The sequence below is a fragment of the Protopterus annectens genome, chromosome 14.part0, assembly GCF_019279795.1.
Source record: "Protopterus annectens isolate FY-2018-M chromosome 14.part0, PAN1.0, whole genome shotgun sequence".
NCBI lineage: Eukaryota > Metazoa > Chordata > Ceratodontiformes > Protopteridae > Protopterus > Protopterus annectens.
The window spans coordinates 497019239-497032382 of NC_056748.1; the positions used below are offsets into that span (position 1 = coordinate 497019239).

Below are 13144 nucleotides of genomic sequence, written 5' to 3' on the forward strand. Positions count from 1 at the left end.
TAAACTTTTACATCCCTCGGAACATATTCGACCAATGACTAAAAAATTACCTCATTGTAATTCCCTAAAAAAAAAACTACTACTTACTGAATTAACCTGAAGTAATTTTTCTAATGAAATTCTTTTTTTTTATTATTACTGTATTCTGTAATATCTATTTGAATTGTGCAATATGGGTTTGTACTATACAAAATGTGTATTTAACATTTAACTGAAATGTATATTATGGATTTGTACTCTTTCTGTACTATGTATTTCTCTGGAGCTTTTCTCCCCAGGACTCCACTGAAAATGGGCTCCTTGTAGCCCAATGGACTATCCTGGAAAACAAACTGCAAATAAATAAATAAAACCGAAACCCCTTGAGGAGGCTTTAAGGACATTAAAGCAGCAAATAGCCCCTCAGTGAAAGCCTACCACTCACTTTATGGATTCCTAGGAGCAGAAGAAAAATGGGGTTTTTTTTTGTTCCTTCTTTAAGGGAACAGCCCCTCTAGAAAGTTGAGAAGGCTCAGAGCCAGGACAGCAGTTTAGAATCATGGTAAGAACTTCTTCCTCAACCAGAAACTGAGAACATCTCCTAGGCCCCTCAGAAAAAAATCAGTCGTGGTTCCCCCTGAATGTCCGAGATGGATACCTGCAAAGCCTCTTCGGACGTGCTGCCAACTCAACACTCACTGGTCCCTGACATGGTCGCAGCAGAGAAATCTGACACAGCTGGGCGAGCCTCTGGGTTTAGGCTGAACAGCGGAAGATTCTGGTCATACCTTTTTCTCACCTTATTCTTCCCTAATGACTGACTCTTGAGGCAGGACATTCCTTCTATAATATCTTTAGCAAGAAGCTTAACATGCTGGTTCTCAAGGAAAGGGAAGAGAGTCTAATGTGCAGGGTTTTCAGAATGAACACCTGACAGAACAAGACGTATGGTCATGAGAAGCTCCTAGACAAAAAAGACACTTATCGTGGCAGCCTTTATGGGGGAATCTGTCTCCCACACTAGCATTTACCCTTTCCTGATGACATTAACCCCAAGGAGTGCAAAAAAGGTAAGAAAAAACAAAATCTCCATTAGGGCAGTTATTTTCAACTGCAATAGAAGTCAGCAAACAGGCATAGGTAGTCACTGGAGAATGAAAATGTATTCAACTGTCAGAAGACGGACACAGGTAAACAGACATATATAGTAAAAGGATACGTTCAGACTGCCAGCAAAGAAATTCTGATTATGGTAAGCCTGAGCATCACCTTTATGCCCTATGCTACGCAAGGAGCATTTGAGTGATGTTCGGTGTACCTTTTATAAGCTACAGGTAGTCTTTGGTAGACTGGCCAGACGTTCAGGCTTCCATGGCAGAGAACCCCATCTATTAAGAATACTGCAGCAGTGAATGTAAGGAAATCTGATTTTACTTGATACAAAGAAAAATAAGATTATCATGGGGATGCAAGTTACAGCATTTTGCATGAGTAAAGAATTAAATTACAAATGCTGTTAGAAGCAGTACTATTAGTACTGAAACTGTTGGAACAGAGTTTAGCTGAACTGAAACATTATTTGCAGTTTATGATCATAAGTACGCAGCATACAGAGTTTTTTATCATGACTTAAATACATCTTTCACAAGTACCGCCAGAAGCAGTAGTTAACAGCTGGCATAGACTTAACACTTAAACAGTACAGTATCAGACTGGAAGGTTTCTTGGCATGCAGTGACAGTGTTGATGATGGTGTCTGCTCTGTTAGAAGTCCATAAAACTGTCAAGCTTCTAGCTGTTCATTTGTTTTATAGCAGAAAGTTCAGAATATTTCCTTCTTGGGGGAACTCAGTGGAAAATAATGCCTCTATTACATGAAAGCCACATATTTTTGAACATGTCATATTGTCTAAATGATACCATATTATATATGCTAGTCAAGAGACTTAAGAAATCTGTAGATTAGTCTCCTTAACAGCTCCAAGTTTCTTAATTTCCTACAGCAGAAAAATGTGTAAAAGTGCCATTTAGTGAGGAAAATGAAGCAAATGGTAGCGGTTTTCTTTTCCTAAGTCACTCCTTTAAAGGTGTCCACCAAAAATATTGCCAGTGTTACATATTCTCTCACACACACACACACACACACACACACACACACACACACACACACACACACACACACACACACTGCACTGGTATAAATTAGGTGTGCCTTATACTTCAGGTTTGTAGCTTTGGCAGGGTAGTTTGCAGTAATGTATTTCAGAGTTGTGGAAGTATTTTCATACCGGTCTGTCTAATAGCAGTACATAAAAGCAATCAGTTTGCATTTGGAATTTCTAATCACATAAGTGGAAATTGGGTACACAGAATAACTGCATTTGGTTCCTAATTTTGCAAGTGTACAATACATCTGACATCAAAGATCCTTCTTGGCAACTCTCGTAGGTGGTTTCATCTTCTCCATTTAGTCTGGCATTCTTTTCTTTGCAAGTTCCTGCACTTGGGCATGCATTTCCAGTGCTATTACATGCCTTGCTGTCACAAGCTTGCTCCATAATTACACATAACCTCTAAACCTGTCGGATGTCCTTCCATATCACTGTTGTAGTATTCTGTACCTAAGGGGATCTCCTACCAAAGATAGCCCAACATCCAGCCAGTATACCACAGCCTTTATTTCTTGTATGGGTCATATGTCACACTTACGCTCCCCATGTATGACGTAGGGCATAAAGGTGACGTAAAGATGCACACACACACACAACTTCTTTACCACCAGTCCGAACACCATTGTTGAACATCAGTCCGAACGCCCTTCTGCTGTCCTGGTTACCAAGCTGTGTTTTCAGATAAATGCCCTGTTGAGGTTTCTTCTTTTTGGGTTCATGTCATCCAGCAAGGGAAGACATCAGTGTGGAGGCAGATTCTCCATAGAGACTGTCACAATCAGTGTCTCTTTTGCTTGGGTGCTTCCCATGACCATACTCAGTCATCTCTCCTCCTTGTTTGTCTACCTGGAGAACCAATATCTTAAGTTGTTGGGTCAAGATGCTTTGGATAGAATCCTTCAATCCTGAGAGCCAGCCGTCTGCCAAGAAGAAGGCCAGAAATGTTGTGGCTGCTGTCAAGTATCTTCTGGATATCACTCTTGAGGCTGATGAAAGATCAGAGGACCATCTTCTGGCTGCTTCTGATTCCTGTGCCATGACCATGTTGGAAGCTGGCATGGATCTGGCTTCTCGCACATCCTTGGAGGCTTTTCAGAGATCAGTACCTGACATTGAGGGGGAACCATGGCTAATTATCTCCAAAGGACTGGAGGGGGGGGTTCCTTAGATCTTATTTAGGGAGGAGATTCCTACAACCACTATTGAGTCTGACCAAGGGTCTGACCCTCCAAGGGTGCTTTGTGCAGATGTCCAGCAGAAAACAAAAAACAAAAAGCAAAGCATGTTTCCCCCTATTGTTAAGGATCCCAAACGTGAATGGCAATATTTCACCCAGGGTTAATTTAATGCATTGATGGCCTTGAATCCTCCTCAAGGGGTCTCTGTTTCTGCACCTCCCTGGTCTTCCACTCTGCTCAAGAGGTTTAGGGAACTGGATTCCTCGGATGAGGAACTAGACTCAGATGATAAATCATTAGCTTACTCTTTCCAAATCCAATCCTCCATGGACTATGTTTCAGAGGAGAAGGACTCCATCAGTCCAGATTCCCCTTTGGAAGAGCTTTCCTTTGGGGATACCATTGCCCATGTGATGGAGTATGTTAATTGATATTGTTCTCAAGTTTCTAACCTTCTGCTGTTCCTCCTCTTCTGGCTGCCATTCTGGATACCTTCATGGCCAAATCAGTGGCCCTGGGCTGTCAGCCTCCTGCACCCAAGAAGCCATACAGATTCTATAAAGTGCCTGAGGAGTGCAAATTTCTTTATAAATGCCCTGCTGCTGACCCTTCTGTATTGTCAGTCTCCTCTGACAAGCCATCCAAGCTGTTACCCTCCACTAAGCTGTTGCTTTCTGATAAAGATAGTAAGGCTATGGAAAGGTTGTTCAAGAACGTTTACATTGCTGCCACATTATCCTTCAGAACCATCAACTACCAGGCTCACATGACCAGGTACATTTTGGCCCTCCTTTCTTGGGTTATTAAGGTTGTTTCTGACCTTCCTGACTCTGAGGGTAAGGCTTCAGCCCTCTCCCTGCTGGACTCTACATCTCAAGTTGCCCACCACTCATTCAAATGCAGCTATGATGTATCTGATGCCTCTTTCAGAGCTGTTGCCTTTGGCCAAGTTATGAGGCATTATTCTTTGCTTCATCTTCAGACCTTGCCTGATGACATTAAGTTAAAACTTTTGGATGCTCCTTTGGTTAATAAAAGCTTTTTTGGTTCTGCTGCTGCTGAACTTTTGAAGTCCCTCCAGCATAAGGACAAAGCTTTACAGGAGCAAAAACATATTTTTATTTCTCCTATTCCCAAATTTCAGATGAAGTATCCCTCTAAATCTGCCTTTGTTCATAGGCAATCTTGCCCTCTCCCCAAGGATATAAAGGTTTCTAGGTGTGTGCCTCCTGCAAAGTTTACTCAGACTCCTGCCACCCAGAAACCTGCTTTCCAGGACAAGTCAGGTTCTGTTTGACAGCTTGCCTCCCCCTTCCTCAGACAGGTTCGCCTGTCCCTCCATTTTTCCTTGTCTCTTCCAAATTGGCTCCGGATTACTTCAGTCTCCTGGTTCTGTCTATTATCTGTCAGGGATATTTCATTGTTTGGAATTCCCTTCCTCCCTTTACAGGTATTGCTCAAACTCCTTGGGAACAACACTCCCATTTTCCAGTGGTTCTTCATTCTGCTTTGGCTCAGGGCACCATTCAAGCCATGATTCCTGCCCAGGTGGGGAAGGGATTTTATTCCAAAATGTTTCTTGCCCCACATTTTTCTGGCTAAACACCTTTCTCAAGATTCCTTTCTTTTGGATGTTATCTCTGCGGACATTATTTCATCATCTTCTATCCTAGGCTTTTCTGATATTTCTGAATCTCAGGGTTGCATACTTTCACTTCCCCATCCATCCCTTTTACAGGAAATGTTTACATTTCTGTCTCTCTTCCTTGCATTTTCATTTATGTGTTTTGCCCTTTGGCCTCTCTACTGCAGCAATGGTATTCACCAAATGCCTTACTCCTGTCATTGCTTTTGGCAGAATTAAAGGAATTCATATTTTCCCTATCTAGATATGTTTATTCAGGTTCCTTCCCCTAACACTCTGCTTCGGGATCTCCAGTTTACTACCTCCCTGTTACAGAGTCTGGGGGTCACATAAACTTCTAGAAATCAGTTTGTGCACCTTCCCAGGATCATATTTTCCTCAGTTGCAGACTTCAGACCGTGCCCATGTTGGCATCTCTGCCTGCCCCTAAGCCTCTGTCTCTAATCATCTTTTTCGAATCCCATCTTCATCTGGCACCTATCATAGCCAGGGAATTTTTCAGGGTTCTCAGGTTCATGGCTTCCACCATTCCCATGCTCCCTCTTATCAGGCTTCATATGAGGAAACTTCAGTGATATTTCAGTCAGTGTGGTTTCAACATTACCACCCCCTAGACTTCCCAGTACCTTTTCTTCCCTGTATGAAGCTCAAGCTTCAGTGGTAGATGGTAGATTCACTAACTTTGGCTCAACCCAGAGCTTCTTTCTAAGCTGCAGATCCAACTCAGGAGCTTTTTACAGATGCCTCAGACAGGGGGTGTGGCATGCCTTGTGTGGCCTCCTCGAGGTTCAGAGTCTCTGGCCTCTTCATCAGAGGTCAGACAACATCAATATAAAGGAGATGAGGGCTCTGCTTCTGCTCTTCAGGCTTTTCATTCCCTCTTTCATCCATTCAAGGTTTTCACAGACAATACCACTGTGATGTGGTATGTTAGTGAGCAAAGAGGTACAAGGTCCTATTTCTTTTCAGAGTAGCTCTTCATGTTTGGGATCTAACTATCCAGTATTAAGTGACTCTTCAGGTAGGTTACATTCCCTCAGAGCGCAATTAAGTGGCAGACTCCTTGAGCAGGCCCAGCACACAAGCTTACAAATGGATGCTTCTTAGAGATATGTTCCTGTGGAAGATTCCTGCAGGTCTTTTTGCCTCCACTCTGAATAGACAAATTCCTCTCTTCTGTTCCAGAGTCCCAAGTCTTCTGGCTTTGATGGTGGATGCCCTGTCCTTGGAAGGGGATGTTTCTGTATGCCTTCATTTCCATTCTTCTGTTACCATGGGTCTTTGTACAAGATCAGGTAAGACTCTCCCTAAATTTTGCTAGTGACTCCCCTTTGGCCCTGACAGCATTGGTTCCATCTTCTTTCTCACTTAACCCAGACCAATCACTACAAATTAACTTTACTGAATGGATCTTCTCACACAAGACTAGGGATCTTTTGTCCATCCTCATTTATCCACTCAACTGACACTGTGGATGTCAGGGGTTTTGATCCCTTTCAGGCAACTCTTTTCTGAGGACATGCTTTGGGTTCTGCAGGAGACCAGGAAACCCACTACCAGGAAGTCTTATATGTCCACATGGAAGCAGTTTTCTGTCTGGTGCCTCTCTCACCAGCAGGATCCTCTATCTGTGGAGGTCCTTCTGGTTCATACTTGTGTGATCTGCTCTTTGCTGAGTTGCCATATTCTTCAGTTAAAGCTGACTAGTCAGCAGTTTCTGCTGGACTGCCCTTGACTCCTCCTTTGGCCTCTAGATTTGAGGTCAAAAAAATTCTTAAAGGCATTCTTCATACCAGGCCTCCCAGAAAGCCTAAAAGTCTGCTTTTGAGTTTGCCTCTTCAGCTTCCTTACAACATTGTACTTGGAAGACTCTCTTCTTTTCGCTCTGACTTCAGCCGTGAAAGTGTTTCAGGCTCTCATAGCTATTCCTCCTTTCTTAGTTTTCCAAAGAGACAGGGTGTTTCTTCATACTAACCCTTCTTTTACACCCAAGGTGGTCAATGAGTTTTCCCTTAATCAGTCTAGTCATCTTTCTTCCTTTTTTCCTTCTCCACAGTCCGCTAATGAGAAGGTTCTTCACACATTGCATTTGCATAGACAGCTCAGACATTATTTAGATAAAACTAAAGTTATTAGTAAATCTGATCAGCTTTTTGTTTCTTTTCATCACAAGACCTTTGGCTTTAGTTGCTTCTAAGCAAGTTGTCTCCTCCTGGATTTCTAAGTTAATTTCTTTTCATGGAAAATCTATTTTCTCATCGATAAGAATGCATTCCACTACGGCAGTTGCCTTCTCTGGTGTTTTTTTTTCAAGGGTCTGGATACCAATTCCATCCTTGAGGCTGCTACTTGGTCCTTTGTTCATACTTTCAATAAGCATTACAAGTTATATGTTCATTCCAGGGCCAGGGCAGGCTTTGCCTAGGCTATCCTGCATGGGTTTGCAGGGGCCTGTTCTGTGCCTTCCTCCTCCCGGGCTTCTTTTCAACTCTTGTACTCTTCCATAAATAAAGAATAGTACAACAGTGGTATGGCAGGACATAATACAGTTGTGCAAAATCTTGCCATAACAGTAGATGTCCTTTCTTCACTGTTGCAGTATTTGCTCCCTCCCTTCTATCCCTTCACTGTTGTTTCTTGCCCTGAACTTTTCTTGCCCTCCTGCTCAAGGGGCTCTCCTTCTTCTTCTCTTTTCTTCTTCTGGATGCACATGTTCTCCTTGTCCCTAAGAGCATTCTGTTCCTCCTGGGGCATTGTCAGTTCTGAGTGTGTACGTCCGTACGTCAACTTTTTGCCCTTTGTCTTGCATGGAGAGCATACCTGTAATGTATGATGCCTATAAACGTTTTGGTATACTGGCTAGGCTAGACATTGGGCTGTCCTTGGCAGGTAAATTACCCCTGATTAAGGAAAGGCATAGCTAGTTTCCAGGCTCCCCCAAATCCAGAAACACAGAAACCTATGCAGTGGCATACACAACAGCCCTGTATGACAATATAAACAATTGCATAAGAACATCAGTGTCAGACAGAAATAAACGTAGGCCAGACCACAAAAACAAGCCACCCTTGTGGGCCAGTGGTATTAATCCTGTCAAGACTGAGACCTGGTTCAAGGCTCTAGAGAGCACCCCTGCATTACCAGGCTATAACTCATACCACACTTTTCGGCCATCTAACCTGGACAAGAACACCAAAGGTGGAGGTGTGTCCATATTCATTAAGGATATCCACACCTCCAGGCTAGTTGCGCAGCATAATGCATCCGAGGTTATCCAAGTGCAACTAACTCTGGGAAAAACTGCAGCCCAAATTGTAGCCTGCTACAGATCCCCCACCATGGCCCAGGATTCCCACTCCTCCTTTCTTGATGTACTGGAAAATATTAGGGTTCAACCAAACACCCTAATAATGGGCGATTTCAACTACCCCACCATTAACTGTGAAGACTACTTGTGTACCAACTCCTTAGCTCAACACTTTCTGAAATTCATAAATTCCAATGCCCTGGATCAACTTATCCACACCCTCACCAGGGGCAACAATATCCTAGACCTAGTCATTACCAAGATGAGTGTCCCACACCTGAAGTCAACTCCTCGGTCAGATCCGACCATAAGCTAATCACCCTAGATATCTGCATCCCACCCCCGCCCACCAATAAGGAAACCATGGTAAAAAATTTCTCCAAAGCCAACTTCATGCTTCTTAAGACAGAAGTGGCGAACTTCATGACACCCATGCAGATGGACAATAGAGTTACGACTGCTGAATCCTACACAAATGTACTCTATAAGCACTTACACGAGTGCATGGATCGTGCTATCCTCCAAAAAAAGGAAGCCAATCTGGTGTTCCCCTGCCATAAACAAACTCTACAACAAAAGGAAGAAACTGTTGCAAAAGAGTAAAATCCCATGAGTGGAGGAGCTCCCTGGTCAGCCTCAGTAAGAAGCTGAGATCCCTTATAAGATCCTCCAAAGCTAGCTACGAAAACAAAATCACCACTGATTCTAAGGGCAACCACAAAGCATTCTGTAGCTATGTCAAGAATCTCAGTGGTAGCACCCAGATCTGCCCTGAGTTACAGCACAATGGCATGAAAATTACAGAAGCAACTGATATTGCCAACATCCTGGCAGATAGGTTCAGTGCTAACTTTACCCCCCTCTCAACCCCTAAAGGGCCCATGTCTATACCAGAAGAATGCAGAGTCCCTGTAATCCCATATATGCAGGTAAAAGCTGTACTCTCTAAACACAGCATCCATGGGACCGGACAACATCCCAGGCTGTGTTTTACATGAACTTCAGAACGAACTGGCTCTCCACCTAAGCACCATGTTCAGTCAGTCTAACGTCAGGCTTTTTGCCCACTGTATGTTACACAGCAGCAGTTATCCCACTCCACAAAGGGGGAGCCACCACTGATCCTGGGAACTATCGCTCTATTAGCCTGATGAGCCTGGTCTGCAAGGCCATGGAATGTATCATCATGGAACTCGTAAACAAAGACATTGGTAGCCTCCAAACTCTGGACCCCAACCAGTTCGGGTTGGTGAAAGGCAGATCATTCCTTCTGAACCTGATCGACTTCTTTGAGGCAGTCACCAAAGCCATAGATGAGGGTAGGGTGGTTCACACAGCCTATCTTGACCTCGCCAAGGCTTTCAACACCATCCCCCATTCTGGAATTATAGCTAAACTCACTAAACTAGGTATAAATCCATACATCACAAGATGGATTGCCAAGTGGCTCACTGACAGAACCCACACTGTAAAAGTTGCAGACTCCAAATCTGACTTCAAACTAGTGATAATTAGAGTACCACAGGGTTCAGTCCAGGGACCTCTCCTGTTTGGTATCTACTTCTCTGAAGTACAGGCTAACACAGAAGGCCTCTGGCTAATGAAGTTTTCAGATGACTGCAAACTAAGAACCATAGTCGAGTCCCCAAATGATGTGGACATCCTACAGAAGGACCTCACTGAGACAGATGCCTGGTGTTAGAGGCGTGGCCTCAAGCTCAATGCCAAAAAGTGCATTGTCATCCCCTTTGGTAAAAACTCTTTACCCATGAACTACCACATAAACGGCAGTCTACTTAACGCCAAATGTGTGATAAGAGACCTTGGGACCCAGGTGGACAGTAGTCTCTCCTTTGATAAACACATCACCACAGTTGTCCGGAAATCCTATGTGGCACACCCCATCACAAATGAGTTCTCATCCAGGAAAAAAGAGGTTGTTGTTCCCCTCTACTTGACACTCATTAGACCCATTATAGAGTGCAACTCCCCTTTTGGAATGTACCTCACAAGACATCTGCAGCAGCCGGAAAGGCCACAGAAGTACTCCACACAAAGAGGATTACTAGCCTCAAACAGATGCCCTACACTGACCATCTCAAAAAACTCCAGCTTTACTCTGTAGTATATTGCCTATTCCGTGGAGATCTCTGCCTAACATATAAAGCTATGATAAACCCAGAGCTGTTGGACATGCTACACCTAAAGAAATTCCAATCCCTCCAAGCTACATGCTCTAGGGATCTAAACCTTGTCACCACAATTAACAGGACATGCTGGAGGGATAGATTCCTGTCTCAGAGACTTCCTATACTCTGGAACAAGCTACCCATCTATATCAAGCAAAGTTCCTCATTAGCACTCTTCAAGAAAAATCTTAATGAGTGGATGGGAAATAGGAAATACACCTCGGGGATCACTTTTGTGGATCTGCTCGACAGGGGCACAGGAAATTAACTTTCTTGGGTGGCGTAAGCCAGGGAACCTTGTTGGTTAGGCTTACTTAGGCCCTTGGGCCAATAGCCTAGTACCTACCTATGAACCTATGAAAAAGTAAGAGGGAATGTGCACAATAGAGCAAAAATTCCCTCATTAGTCTAACAAGTGAAGTGAAGGGAAGCTGTTCATGTCTCTGAAAACAGACTGAGGTAGAAATAGCCTCTAAAGCTAAGGATAACAGTAAGGCATTTTTCAGTTATGTCCACAATTTTAAGGGCATTAGCCAGCAATGTGCGGAATTAGTTGTAGATGGCATTACCTATACTCAGCCAGAAGATATAGCAAATCTGCTGGCCAACAAATTCAGTTCAGAGTTCATCTCCCCCAAGAAATACCTTCCACCACTCCACTACCAATTACTATCAAAGAACATGCTGTGTCTGCACTCTAAAGCTAAAAGCATGGCTTCATTGGGGACCTGGTGATATGCCAGGTTTCCTGTTTAACAGCTTAAATCAGGACTTATCAGGCCCATTAGGATCTCTGTTTAACCACAGCCTCTGGACTAGCTTTGTCCCAATAGAGTTGAGGACAGCAACAGTCATCCCTCTGCATAAAGGGTGATCATCTACTGACCTGAGAAATTACAAACTCATAAGTTTGCCTCATCTTGTATGTAAGGCCATAGAAAGAATAATTATGGACCTGATAAATAATAACATAAGAAACCTCCAAACACCGGACCCAACCCAGTTTGGCTTTGTCAGGGGCAGGTCATATGTACTAAATCTGGTAGATTTCTTGGATGAAAGTAACTAAGGCCATGGATGAAGGTAAAACAATATATACCGCCTACCTCGATCTGGCTAACGCATTTGGCACAATTCCATACTCTGGTATTATAAGTAGTCTCAAAACTGGGCATAAATCCCTACATCTCCATATGGATAGCCAGTTGGCTCAGGGATTGGACACGTGGTTAAAGTTTGTGAATTCGGATCCAGCAGTAGGCTATTTACTAGTGATGTGCCACAGGGCTCAGTGATGGGACCTCTCCTGTTCAGAATATACTTCTCTGAAGTCAAGGCTAATGTGGAGGGCCTCTTGATGACAAATTTTGCAGATGACTGCAAGCTGGGAACAGTCTTAGAACCCCCCAATGATGTAGATATCCTTCAGGAGATTCTAGAGCAGACAGATGATTAGTGGCAGAACCATTGCTTAAAACTAAATGTGAAAAAATTCATGGTCATACCCTTTAAGAAGTCAAATACCCCTACAAATTACATCATCAATAATACACCCCTAAAAGTAGACTCAGAGGTGAGAGATCTAGGAACACAGAGAGTAGCCTGGACTTTGACTGTCATGTGTTCACAGTGATGAGGAAGTCCTATGTGGCACAACTTTTACAGGTATGGCTTCCAGATCCAAGGAAATTGTACTGCTGTTGTACTCAGCCCTCATTAGATCAATAATTGAGTACAATGTGCCATTTGGCATGTACTTGACTAGGCACGTACAGCAGCTGGAGTGGCCTCAGAGGTTCCTCACAAAGAAAATACAAGGTGTAAATAACATGTTGTATGTGGATAGACTAAAAGCCCTATCCCTTTACTCTGTCTCCTACTGACTATTAAGGGGTAACCTATGCCTGACCTACAAGGCCCTCACAAATGATGGAGCTGCTGCGCATGCACAAGTCAAATAGTATGAGGGTCACTCGATCTAGGGATCTAAACTTACCCAGTGACTCAAACAAAACATGGTGGAGAGATAGATATGCGTCTCAGAGATTGTCCCTTCTTTGGAACAGACTTCATATTCACATTAAGTAGAACCTTTCCCTGGCTGTCTTCAAATGCAGTTTGGATAAATGGATGGGGAATCACAAATTCACACCCGGGGTAGTGCCTATGTCCCTTATGGCAGAGGCTTTCTGTGACTTACTCAAGGAATAGGCACAAACCCATGCTATCTTCTTGCCCCTAGGGGCCACATACTGGGTAAAATTGGGTTATATTGGCTAGGCATGTAAGAGCTCTTAATTCATTAGCCTAGTAATCTCCTATGAATCTGTCCTTGGTCTCCTACAGGTTGTTCAGAAGGGGTATGAATTTTGCTTGCAACATAAATAGAATATGCGGATAAGATAGATATGTGTCTTAACAGATCCCCATGCCTTGTTATAAACTCCCCACCACTGTGAAGCAGAGTCCATCCCTAATGCTGTACAAAATGAACCTTGACCATTGGATGGGAAATCATAAATTCACCCCAGGCCTCCATATCTCTATAGACAGAGCCTAACAGTAAATATTCCCTAACTAACATACATCCACCCCACATAACTTTTTAGAAACCTCCTAACTAACATATACCCCTCCTAACAAACATCTCCCTCCAGTTAAGATGCACATGTTAC

General features: G+C 43.3%; 1 protein-coding gene across 1 annotated transcript in view; it reads left to right on the plus strand.

Annotated features, from left to right (window-relative positions):
• The window catches only part of LOC122788688, a 728859-nt gene that overhangs the window by 388650 nt on the left and 327065 nt on the right, over positions 1-13144 (plus strand). The gene's annotated exons all lie outside the window — the stretch shown is intronic.